This window comes from Acinonyx jubatus, chromosome B1, assembly GCF_027475565.1.
Source record: "Acinonyx jubatus isolate Ajub_Pintada_27869175 chromosome B1, VMU_Ajub_asm_v1.0, whole genome shotgun sequence".
In the NCBI taxonomy this organism is placed as follows: domain Eukaryota; kingdom Metazoa; phylum Chordata; class Mammalia; order Carnivora; family Felidae; genus Acinonyx; species Acinonyx jubatus.
Window position 1 is genome coordinate 148027408 of NC_069382.1, and position 12834 is coordinate 148040241.

The following is a 12834-nucleotide window of genomic DNA, read 5'->3' on the forward strand; positions in this document are numbered from 1 at the left end:
CCCATGAAACTGGAATAAGCCTTTGAAAATAAACTTGTCTGGGGCGCCTGGGTGGCCGCAGTCGGTTAAGCGTCCGACTTCAGCCAGGTCACGATCTCGCGGTCCGTGAGTCCCAGCCCCGCGTCGGGCTCTGGGCTGATGGCTCAGAGCCTGGAGCCTGTTTCCGGTTCTGTGTCTCCCTCTCTCTCTCTGCCCCTCCCCCGTTCATGCTCTGTCTCTCTCTGTCCCAAAAATAAATAAAAAACGTTGAAAAAAAATTAAAAAAAAAATAAACTTGTCTTTGAAGCTTGTATCTGATATCTGCACTGGATTGTAGGACTTACTTACTTACTTACTTACTTATTTATTTATTTATTTATTTATTTATTTATTTTGCATGTGAAATTCCAGTTTTCCTAATACCATTTAATGAAGATACTATCCTTTCCCCACTGAGTATTCTTGGCTCCCCTGTCCACTATTAATTGCCCATAATTACTCTTGGGCTTTTCATTCTGTTCCATAGAGTCTATGTGTCTGTTTTTATTCCTATACCATACTGTTTTGATTACTATAGTAATTATTGTAGAATAATTTGAAACCAAGAAGTGTGATGTCTACAACTTTATTCTTAATATTGCTTTACATTTCAAGGTCTTTGCAGGTACCATTTGAATTTCTGTGAAAAATTCATTGGGATTTTGATAGAGATTGCATTAAATCTATAGACTGGGGTAGTATTTTTTTAAAAATAATATTAGCACTTCTGATCCATGAACACAAAATATCTATTTGTGTTTTCTTCTATTTCTTTCATCATCTTATATTTTTCAGAGTTGAGATCTTTCTCCTCATAGGGTAAATGTATTCCTAAATATTTCATTATTTTTGATGCTTTGGTAAATGGGATTTTATAGATAATAGATAGATAGCAGATATTTTTTTCAGACGTTGTTGTATAGATACGTAAGTGCTTTTTGTCTGTTGATTTTGTATCCTAAAACTATACTGAGTTTATTATTCTATCAGTTTTTCTGGTGGCATTTTTAGTATTATCTACATCAAAGATCATGTGATCAGCAAACATACAAGGTAACTTTTTTCTTTCTAATTTGGATGTCTTTTATTTCTTTTTCTTGCCTAATCATTCTGGTTAGGACTTATGGTACTATGTTGAATAAAAGTGGCAAGAGTGGGCATCCTTGTCTTGTTCCTAATCTCAGACAGAAAGCCTACAACCTACTATCATTGAGTATATTAGTTGTGGACTTGTCATGTGTGGTTTTCAATTGTTGAGGTATGTTTACTCTATACCCAATTTTTTGAGAGTTTTTATCAAGACAGGATGTTGAATGTTATCTTTTAGTGTATCTACCTAGATGATCTTATGATTTTTGTCTTTCATTCTATTAATGTGGTATATCACATTTATTGATTTGCATATGTGAAACTATTCTTGTATCACAGGGATAAGTCCCCTTTGATCATGACATGACCTTTTTCATGTGCTGTTGAATTTGGTTTGCTACTATTTTGTTGAGAATTTTGCATCTATATTTATCAGGGATATTGGTCCATAGCTTTATTTTCTTGTAGTGCCCTTACCTGGCTTTGGTATTAGGGTAATGCTAACCTCATAAATGATTTTGAAAGTGTTCTCTCTTTAAATTTTTAGAAGATTTTGAGAAGGATTAGCGTTAATTCCTTAAATGTTTAGAATTCACCAGTGAAGCCACTTGGTTCTGAGCTTTTCTTTGTTGGGAAATTTTTGATTGCTGATTCAATTTCTTTACTTGTTTATTGATATGTTCAAATTTATATTTTTTTCATTATTCAGATGTGGTAAGTTGCATGATTCAAATGTGGAAAGTTGTTTCTAGAAATTTATCAATTCTAAGTAATACCGTTTGTTGTCATAATTATTCAGGGTAGGTTGTTAGGATTTTTTTGCATTTCTTTTATCAGTTGTAGCATCTTTCATTTCTGATTTTACATATGGAAGTACTCCTTTTATTTTTTCTTGGTAAGTCCAACTGAAGGTTTGTCAATTTTTGTTTATCTTTTCAAAAAAACACCTCTTATAATCTTTTATATATTTTTTTTCTAATTATTCTCTGATCTTCCTTTTGCTAACTTTGGGTTTAGTTATTTGTTTATTTTTTTAGTTGCTTGAGGTTTAAATCTAGGTTATTTGAGATCTTTCTCTTTTTTTAATGTAGTCATTTATTGGTGTGAAAATCCCTGTTAACACTGTGTCTGGTGCATCTCATAACTTTTGTTATGTTTTGCTTTCATTTTTTTGTTGCAAGATATTTTTTTGGTTTCCCTTTTGATTTATTCTTTGACCCATTGGTTGTTCAGGAGTGTGTGTAATTTTCACATATTGTAGATTTTCCAGAGCTCTTTTTGTTATTAATTTCCAGTTTCACACCATTTTGGTCAGAAAAGAGAACTTTGTATGATTTGTTAAATTTGTTAAGATTTGTTTTGTTACCTAACATATAATCTCTCTTTGAAAATGTTTTATGTGCACTTAAGAAGAGTATATATTCTGCTTTTGTTAGATGCAAACTTTTGTATATATCTGTTTGGTCTATTTGGTCTAAAATATGGTTCAATTAAAACATTTCCTTTGTTGATTTACCCATTGTCAGGAGTGGGGAATTGAAGTGTCTTACTGTTATTGTATTGCTGTCTACTACTCCCTTCACATCTGTTAGTACTTACTTACTATATTTAGGTGCTTCCGTGTTGGGTATGTGTGTGTGTGTGTGTGTGTGTGTCCTCACAGCTGAAGTGAGTCTTTTATAGTTGGGTCTTGTGTTTTTTTTTTGTTATTGTTGTTTGTTGGTTGGTTTGTGTTTTGTTTGTTTTAATCCATTCAGCATACTATGCCTTTTGTAAGAACTTTCTCTCTCTTGCCATCTTGTTCATTGTTTTCTAGCTGATATGTGGTTCCTTTGTTTCTTGCCTCTTGCTGTCTTCCTTTGTGAATTGATGATTTTCTTTAGTGTGGTATACTTTGATTCCCATCTCTTCTTTTGGTTATCCCAAGGCTTACTTGAAAGCTGATAGAGATATAAAAGTTTACTTTCAGCTGATAACAACTTAACTTTGATCACACATAAAAACTCTACCCTTTTACTCCCCCCTACATTTGTTGTCAAAAATTACATCTTTTATATCGTGTATTTATTAATATTTTTATAGTTATTGCTCTTTTAATTTTTAATGTTTATTTTTTGAAAGAGGGAGCATGATCGTGGGTGGGGCAGAGAGAGAGGGGGGACAGAAGATCTGAAGCAGACTCGATGCTGATAGCAGAGTGCCTGACGTAGGGCTTGAACTCACAAATCTTGAGATTACCTGAGCTGAAATCAGATGCTTAACCAACTGGGCCACCCAGGTGTCCTTATAGTTATTGTTCTTTTAAATACCTTTGTTTTTTAATTTTTATACTCGAGGTATGTGGTTAACATACCACCATATTTCACCATTAAAGTATTCTGAATATACTTAGCTTTACCAGTGTGTTGTATATTTTTACACGTTTTTATGGTACTAATTTCTGTCCTTTTGTTTCAGCTTGAAGAACTCTCTTCAGCATTTCTTGTAAAGAAAGTCTAGTGCTGTGAAATCCTTTAACTGTTGTGTGTTTAGGGATGTCTTTATATTGCCTTCATTTCTGAAAAACAACTTTGCTGAGTAGAGAATTCTTGGTTGGCAATTTCTTTTCTTTCTTTTTTTTTTTTGTCTTTTAGCACTTTGAATATATCATTGTAGTCACCTGGCCTGCAAAGTCTTTGCTGAGAAACTGATAGCTTTATAAAGGTTCATGCAGGTGTAAAGATGGAATGGCTAACATGTATGAATCCAGTGGTGCAGGCCACTAACTGGAGATAGGGTCGAATTCAGGCCCACAAACAGTTGTGAGGGTTTTTCTGTCTATGTGCACTTCTAAGGCTGCAGGATGTAACCATGAATGTGCATACAAGTGGTGGAGGCCAGTGACAGAATTCAGGCCAGTGGCATACTGAGCTATGGCTGGAGGACTAGTGCCAAAAGTGTGCACATGATGGTAGGGGTCCACCCTTGGGGTCTAGACTGGCATTTAGCACTTGTGCAGTGGCAGAAGCCTGGGCTATCTGCCTGCCTGTTTGGATCCCAGGTTTTGGGAGGGGTTGGGAGGGACTGGGAAAGATTTAGATGGTAGTGTCTGCAAACATGTATACCTGTGAGCCTAAAACTGGTGGAATCTGTAGGGGCTCTGTAGAGGCTGTGCTGGCTATTGGTTTCTTCAGTGGCAAAAGACCCTGGGGTCCTCTGAAGAGCAGGTCACTGGAAATTGTGGTTACTCCCACTGCATGGTTGTTACTGGTAGCCCCTGTTCTTCCTTATTTCCAGCTATCTCTGTATATCTGATAGTTGCTGGTCTCTGGGTGGGGTGAAAACTAAATGGGTTTTTCCTATAGTGCCCTGAATGGCTACAGAAGTTAGTCATTCACCCTGCATTCACTTTTCCAGTGGTGGGAGGGAAATCTTTCTAGCTGGCTTGTTCCTTCTTGGTGCTAAGCAGTGTGAGTCTGGGTGATGTGATGATGCAAGCAAAATGAAGCTGTTCTGCCTTTTTTTGTGTAATTATTATCAGGTTTTTTGTTCTGTCATTCCTTTTTTTAAAATTTTTTTAATGTTTATTTTTGAGAGAGAAGCAGAATGTGAGTGGGGGAAGGGCAGAGAGAGAGAGAGAGAGAGAGAGAGAGAAAGACACAATCCAAAGCAGGCTCTAGGCTCCAAGCTGTCAGTATAAGGCTCCAAATTCCAACATGGGACTCGTACCCACAAACCATGAGATCATGACCTGATCTGGAGTTGGATGCTTAACCAACTGAGCCACCCAGGTGCCCCTGTTTTTTATTCTTAAGTGGACACCTTTGCTCTCCCAGAGCTGTTTTTATTTATAGAAAGCTATCTTAAATCTTTATCTTTGGGTGGGAGTAACAGAGGCTGGGGTTTCCTAATTCACCATCTGGTGATGTCATACTTCTTGATTATGTTTTTTTCTTTCATGGAGTTTTACTTACCCATGTGCCAGTGCAAGTTGCTCAAATATAGTAGCTTTATCACGTACTTTAATATTTACTAAAATAAATGACCCTGATCATCATTCCAAAAGATTACTACCTGTCTTTTCTATTAGGAGGTTTATGGCTTCAGGTCTTTAATCCATTTTGAGTTTATTTTTGTGTATGGTATAGGAAAGTGGTCCGGTTTCATTCTTTTGCATGTAGATGTCCAGTTTTTCCCAACACCATTTATTAAAAATACTATATTTTCCCTGTTGGATATTTTTGCCTCCTTCATTATAGATGAATTGACCATATAGGTGTGGGTTTATTTCTGGGCTCTCTATCCTGTTTTATTGATCTGTGTGTCTATTTTTATGGCAGTACCATACCATTTTTGGGGTTAATTGGAGCCTTTTGTGATTCCACAGAAATTTTAGCATTATTTGTTCTAATTCTGTGAAGAATGCTGTTTGTTTTTTTTGATAATGATTGCATTGAATCTGTAGATTATTTTGGGAAGCATAGATTTTTTAATATTACTTGTTCCAATCCATGAACATGGAATATCCATTTGTTTGTGTTGGCTTCAGTTTCTCTCATCAGTGTTTTATAGTTTTCAGAGTTAGTTCTTTTACTTCTTTAAGTTTATTTCCTAGATATTTTATACTTTTTGGTGCAATTGTAAATGGATTATTCTCTTAATTTCTTTCTGCTAATTGTTGTTAGTGTATAGAAACACAACCAATTCCCATGTGTTAATTTTGTTATCCTGAAACTTTATCTAATTTATTTATTGTAGTAGATTTTTGGTAGAGTCTTTAGGGTTTCCTATGTATAGTAGGTCATCTGCAAATAGTGACAGTTTTACATCTTCTTTACCAATTTAGATGCCTTTTATATCTTTTCCTTTTCTGATTACTATGGCTAGGACATGCAGTACCATGTTGAATAAAAATGGCAAGAATAGGCATCTTTGTCTTGTCCCTGATCTTAGAGGAAAATACTTTCTGTATTTCACCACAGGGTATGATGTTGGCCCTAGGTTTACATGTATGGCCTTTATTATGTTGAAGAATGTTCCCTTTAAAACCATTTTGTTGAAAGTTTTTATCATGAAGGGATGTTTTATTTTGTCGGGGCTTTTTCTGTATCTATGAGATGAACATATGGTTTTTATCCGTTCTCTTGTTAACATGATGTATCATATTGATTTGCAAGTGTTGAACCACCCTTGCATCCTTGGAATGAATCCCATTAGATCATGGTGAATTATTTTTTTTAATGCATTATTGAAGTGGTCTACTAACATTTTGTTGAGGATTTTTGCATCTATGTTCATGAGAGATATCAACCTATAGTTTTGGGTTTGTTTTTTTTTTTTTTCTGTTTTTTCCTTTCTTGTCTTTCTTTTCAGTGTCTTTGATTTTGGTATCCGGCTAATTCTGGCCTTGTAGAATGAATTTGAAAGTTTTCCTCCTTCTTCTGTTTTCTGGAATAGTTTAAGAAGAATAAGTATGATCTCTTCAAATGTTTGGAATAATTCACCTTCAAAGCTGTCTATTCCTGGACTTTTGTTTGTTGGGAGTTTTTGATTACCAATTCGATTTCATTACTTGTAATTGCTCTGTTCAAATTTTCTATTTATGATTCAGTTATCGAAGATTACATGTTTCCAGGAATTTATCAATTTCTTCTAGGTTGTCTAATCTGTTAGCATACAATTCTTGTTAATATTCTTTTATAGTTCCTTGTATTTCTGTGGTGTCAGTTGTTATTTCTCCTTGATTTCTGATTTTGTGTCCTCTCCTTTTTTTCTCTTTTCTTGATGAGGCAGCTAAAGATGTATCGAGTTTATCTCTTCAAAGAACCAGCTCTTTGCTTCAATGATTTTTTGTTGTTGTCTTTTTGAGTCTTTGTTTCATTTATTTGTGCTCTAATCTTTACCATTTCCTTCCCTCTACTTCCTTTGGGCTTTGTTGTTTTTCTAGCTCCTTTAGGTGTAGGGTTAGGTTGTTTATTTGGAGATCTTTCTTGTTTTTTGACACTGGTGTATATTACTATAAACTTCCCTCTTAGAACTGCTTTGGCTACTTCTCACAGATTTTAGACCATTGTGTTTTCATTTTCCTTCATGTATTTTTATATTTCCTTTTTATTTCTTCAAATGTGTTTAGTAGTATGTTGTTTAGCTTCTACATGTTTGTGGGATTTTTTCAGTTTTTTTTTCCTTGTATCTAGCTATTCTTATGTGTTATTCTGCATAAGACAATTTAGAATAATTTTCACATCTTCAAATAATTTTAAAAATTATAATTACTCTTGGGGTTTTGATATTCTTCAAAATACAAATGTGCATCCTATGTGTATGAAGGAGGATTCATTCTAATTGTATACTGTGACATTAGAATTAGCTATCATACATTCATTTATTCATTTAACTATTGTTAAGTGCCTACCACATACCATTTCCTGTGCTATGCATTGGGAATACAAAATAATGTAAACCTGTGTTTATGGAAGAAACAGAGAGGAAGAGAGATAGGAAATAAAACAGATAAATATATTCCACATATATTTGTCAGCTATTCCCACAATAATAATTTATGAGTTGCCATAAGACCTGGTGGCTTATAGCAATAAATAATTGTTTTTCTTGATGTTTGGTCTGTCAGTGGATTCAGGTGATTTTTCTTCAGGGTTCATGTAGCCTGGGCTTGACTTGAGGCTGCAGATTGGATTCTGTCCCACAGGTTTCCTCATTCTCTTTTGACCAGCAACTGCTCAGACATGTACTCCTCCCAGAATTTGGGAGTCCTAGGGACAAATTGAACCTCAGACTTGTGCAAAGCTTCTGTTTACATCACATCTATTTACATCCCATTGGCCCTGTTAGGTCAGATGGTCAGAGAAGGATATTTTGCCTTAAGATACTTGACAAGAAAGTAATCCATTGAAATGTGTTAGAAGATGATAAATTGTATGGTTAAAAAAAAACTGAGCAGGGGAAATGGTATTGAAGGCTTTGAGGGATTAAGTTGCAATTTAAATCATGTTGTCTGAATAGTCCTCACTGAGATGGCATTTAAACACAGATCTGAGGAAGGTGAGGGAGTTCTCTATGTGGATACCTCAAAGAATAGCAATCTAGACACAGGAATCACCCTATGCATAGTCTTAAGGTGTGTATTTGTATACCATTTCAAAAAACAAAAAGTACATAGAATGATTGGAGTAAAGAAAGGGAGGTAGAATGAAGTAGGATAGGAATTAGAGATTTAAGTGGAAGCCAGATCTTTAGAGCTATGTAGGTTGTTGTGAGGGCTTTGGCTTCTACTGAGTTGAGGAACCATGGAAGGATTTGATCAGAGGAGTTACATGATCTGATTCACTCTGACTTAAGTGCCAAGATGAGACTGTAGGGGAGTAAGGGTAGAAGTAGGAAGACCAATTAGGACACTATTGCTGGAGTCTAAGTGAGAGATGATGGTGGCTTGGACCAAGGTTGTAGCAGTGGAGATGAAATTATATTTTGACAATTTTTATGTTTAAAGGTATGCTCAAAAGTTGCATTGATTGAAATATGTAAGAAAATGGTTTGGAAACACTAAAGAGTATTACTGAAACTACCTACAGTATGATAGACTGTATGGAATACATTTTGGCTTTCTCTGCAATTGATCTCTTACTGGGTTCTCACCAATTCACAACTGCCAACCCTCTATATTTTAGTATCAAACTACTTACAGCTAATTGAAAATCTTTTATGCAACACATTTCTTCATGCCAATCCCTATGATATTATATGCCTCAGTGAATGTAATACACATGGTTTCCACATTCTGTAAATTTATCCTCTAATCTGGGAAAGAAATAATACACATATATACAAACTTTTATGTAAACATGAGTTTAGAGGAATTCTCTGAAAGAAATTAATGGAGTGATAGTCAAATGTGTGCAAAGTATGTGGGACATCAAGAGAGGCAATATCTATGCCAGGGCCTAAAATTTGAAAAAACAGCCAACTTTGCAAGGAACAGGAGGAATAGATTCACCATTTACACAGAGCCAACAGCTCTGGCCCTGATAAATGTGCTAAAATATATGCCTGATTTTTTTATAAATGATAATGCAAAAGTGTATTTTATTACTGGTTTAAACTTGTACTTCATACACTAACCAATTTGGTGCCTATTAAAAGAAGAATAAAGAATCACTAGACCATCTTTTTGCACATTAAAAATAATCACTATAGTCACATTTGTCTCAGAATTTAACAAAGCTATGTTCTCTTCATGAAATATTATATCCAGGATATATCTTTAAAATTGGGAAAAATTAACTATTGAAACTCACAATTACTTCATATGATATTGACATAAATAAAGCCAGTTTTATATGGTATTTATGAGCATAGGCTTGGAAGCTAACCAGACTGAGTAGAAAGCAGGCTCTGCTCCTTATTAGTGGGGTGACCTGGAACATGTTACTTAATCTCTAGGTGTCTCAGTTTCCTCATCAACAAAATGAGGGTTGTTGTGAGCATTATATTTATACATCTCAAATCTGTCATCATGCCTGGCATATGGAAAATAATTCATAAGTTATTTTTATAGTTCGTATTATTACATAGCCCCATATCTAATTAATTTTAATAATGTAAACTTTATAGCATGTGAGAGAACCCAATGGGAAATGATTTTAGATATTAACACATTGTGAATGATAGCATAAAAAGTATTCTCTAGAGAGTTATCTAGGGAGTGCTATAGCAATAACCATAGTTTGCTTGAACTATTCAAGTTTCTCTTTGATTTTGGGGTAATCCTAGATATTTAATAGTAATTATTTTTTTATTTTTTATTATTTTTTTATTTATCATAGTAATTATTGAAGTTAATAGAAAATAATTCTTGCATATAACCCATTAAATATTAAATGAATGTACCAAATATTTCTGGGTCAATTAACACATAAGTCTCTATTTCAACTATAGGCAGAGGTAAAGTTACTTCTAAAAAAAATACGATGCAATCATAAAATGTCTCATCCAGGGTGAAAGAGAATTTTAAAAATGTCATTCTATATCTTACTCCACTTTCAAATTATGAGCTGTATTTGGCAAATCAAAGAGTCTTTTTTTTTTTTTTAAGTTTATTGATTTATTTTGAGAGAGAGCATGCACACACCTGTGAACAGGTAGGGACAGAGAGAGAGGGAAAGGGAGAATCCCAAGCAGACTCCTTACTCTCAGTATGGAGCCCGATGTGATACTCAAACTCACAAACTGTGAGATCATAACCTTAGCCAAAATCAGGTCAGGCACTTAACTGACCAAGCCACCCAGGTGCCCCAAATCAAGAAGAATCTTGAGGAAAAGTCCTAGTGGACAAAACTACAGTAAAGAATGTCTGTATATAACACTGCTTTATTAATTGTATTTAAAGAAAGGAGAGATATAATTATTAAATCCAGTAGTGGGCAAACTCATCTCATCTAGATGCTAGAACTTTTTTGGATAGTAATCCTTTAATGTACCTTGCCATTTAAATGTGGTATTTCTTAAAAAAAAAAATTTAAAAAATGTGGTATTTCTTAACTAGTTTCATTTTCACACATTAGTTCTAATAAAAAAATTGTTAAAGTTATTTAGCAGTGTTAAACCAAGTGGTTTGGGGGCTACAAAATAGAAGTATGGCATGAGGCTTGTCTTCAAAGATCCCTGAGTCTGTTAAGAGGGAAGAGGCATATCCATGGTGAAGTACAACGTAGGTTTCATGAGAAATGCTTTAGAGGTTCACAGGAAAGAGATTAACATTCTAACAAGGATTTAAAAGCGTTGAAATATGAATGCCTTGTGGGACAGAGAGGTGAAAGAGTAGTCTATGTGGAAGATAGGGGTGCATATATTATATTACACTTAGTTGCATTCTATTTTTTTTTTAGACGCATTCTTCATATGCACAAGGAAGTATGCTCTGCTATGCTTTTGAACTGGAAGACTCATACACATTTTCCAATGTTCAATACAGATAAGGATATAGAGTAAAACAATTTAAAACCTTAAAAAAAACCAGAAAAAAATAATTTTAAAAAATAGGGCAAGAGTGACAATAGATGGCAAAGAGGTTTTGTCTCATTGTAAGTAAGACCACAGGGAAGATGGAGAAGTACTGGGTTGGAAAAGGCTGGCCATAGGGCTCAGTCTTGGCAGTGTTCCACCTGATAGATCACAACTGATATGGTGGGTGGGTAGTAGTAGCTGGTAGAAGCTGATCTTCTGACTTCCAAGGGAAGCTGGAATTCAGACTTGGAATATAAAACATCTCAATTTTTAAATTTTTTATAGTGTATTTATCTTGAGAGAGAATGAGAGAGAGAGACAGAGAGAGAACAAGCAGAGGAGTTCCAGGGAGAGAAAGAGAATCCCAAGCAGGCTCCTCACTGACAGAACGGAGCCCGATGCAGGGCTCGAATTCACGATCCGTGAGATCGTGACCTGAACAGAAACCAAGAGTCAGATGCTTCACCAACTGAGCCACCCAGGCTCTCCAAAGCATCTCAATTTTTAACAGTTGGATCAAGCTATTAAAAATTGGAGAAAAAAAAAAGTCTGAGCCACACAAAATGCCTATGCTGGTTGAATTCGGCTAGAGGGGGAAGTGATTTGCAGTGCTCCCCGAAGTAATGTTTTATTCGGTTTTGAAAGAACAGTAAGAATTTTTACCTCAGTGATCATTTCTAAAAATCTGAATTTGGCTCAGGTTCACAATAAATACAATATAAGACAAGAACTGTCAAGGTAGTGCACATTTATATAATTTATTCTTTCCTTAAAACCCTTCTTTGCTATGGAACTAAGAAAGTGCAGACAATGACATGGATACGTTTGCAAATGTGAGAATATATGATTCTAAATTTGTGCTCTAATACCTTTACCAAAACCATCAGCGCCCTATGTAACAAATTTATGAACCTCCCAGAAAGAATTTCTGGGAGTTATTAGATATAAAACTTTGCTGTTGCACAAAAGGTGATAAAACATTTACTTTCTAAACCATGGGGATAGTCTACTCACGACAAATTGAAGCATACGGAGACTCAGAAGTATTAACTCTGTAAGTTGCACTATTTTCTTTATAGACTTCTTTCCATAAGCCCTTGTTTGAAATCTCCTAAGTAGCTGGAGATGAGATCAACAAGAAATCCCAAGGTTCTCCAATAATCAATCATTTTATATGTTTTCTCTTCCATATTTCCATTTTTAAACACTGTTTGGTTGAGAATATAATTTAAAGAAATCCTATTTTCTCATTCTCAAGGAACGAACATGGAAATAAGTGAAAACATAATTTTGAAATCTTTGCCTGGAATATCTAATTGACAGAAGGCAAAATTTTCTTTCACAAAATGTCTTTTCTCTGGTGGCATTGTATCATGATTTCTTATTTAAAACTGTTTTCCAAGGAACATTTTTCATATGAGCCATCACCATAATTCTGTTTCAATGCCTCAGCATCATTTTCAAACACTGACTGATACATAATTTAAGAATGGTTTTACTTAATTTACTGGGTCTTTTTTTCATTTCCTAAAGAATATATTTTTTATTTTTTCTTCTTAACTTCCCCTTTTACTCGTATGCCTTTTCTGTCTCCTCCTTTCATTGTATGGGAGCATGTTCCCTTAACCTCACCAAACCCTTGAACTTAATAGATCCCCCAGAAACCTTCCCGTTTTACTTCTCGCTCTCCCGGGACCGTATTTCATGGCAAAACCCTATTAGCTT

General features: G+C 34.8%; 1 pseudogene; it reads left to right on the plus strand.

The window, feature by feature from the left end:
* Window positions 1-3961: 3961 nt before the first annotated feature.
* Window positions 3962-12834, plus strand: part of LOC106983172 (D-aminoacyl-tRNA deacylase 2-like) — a 37197-nt pseudogene continuing 28324 nt past the window's right edge.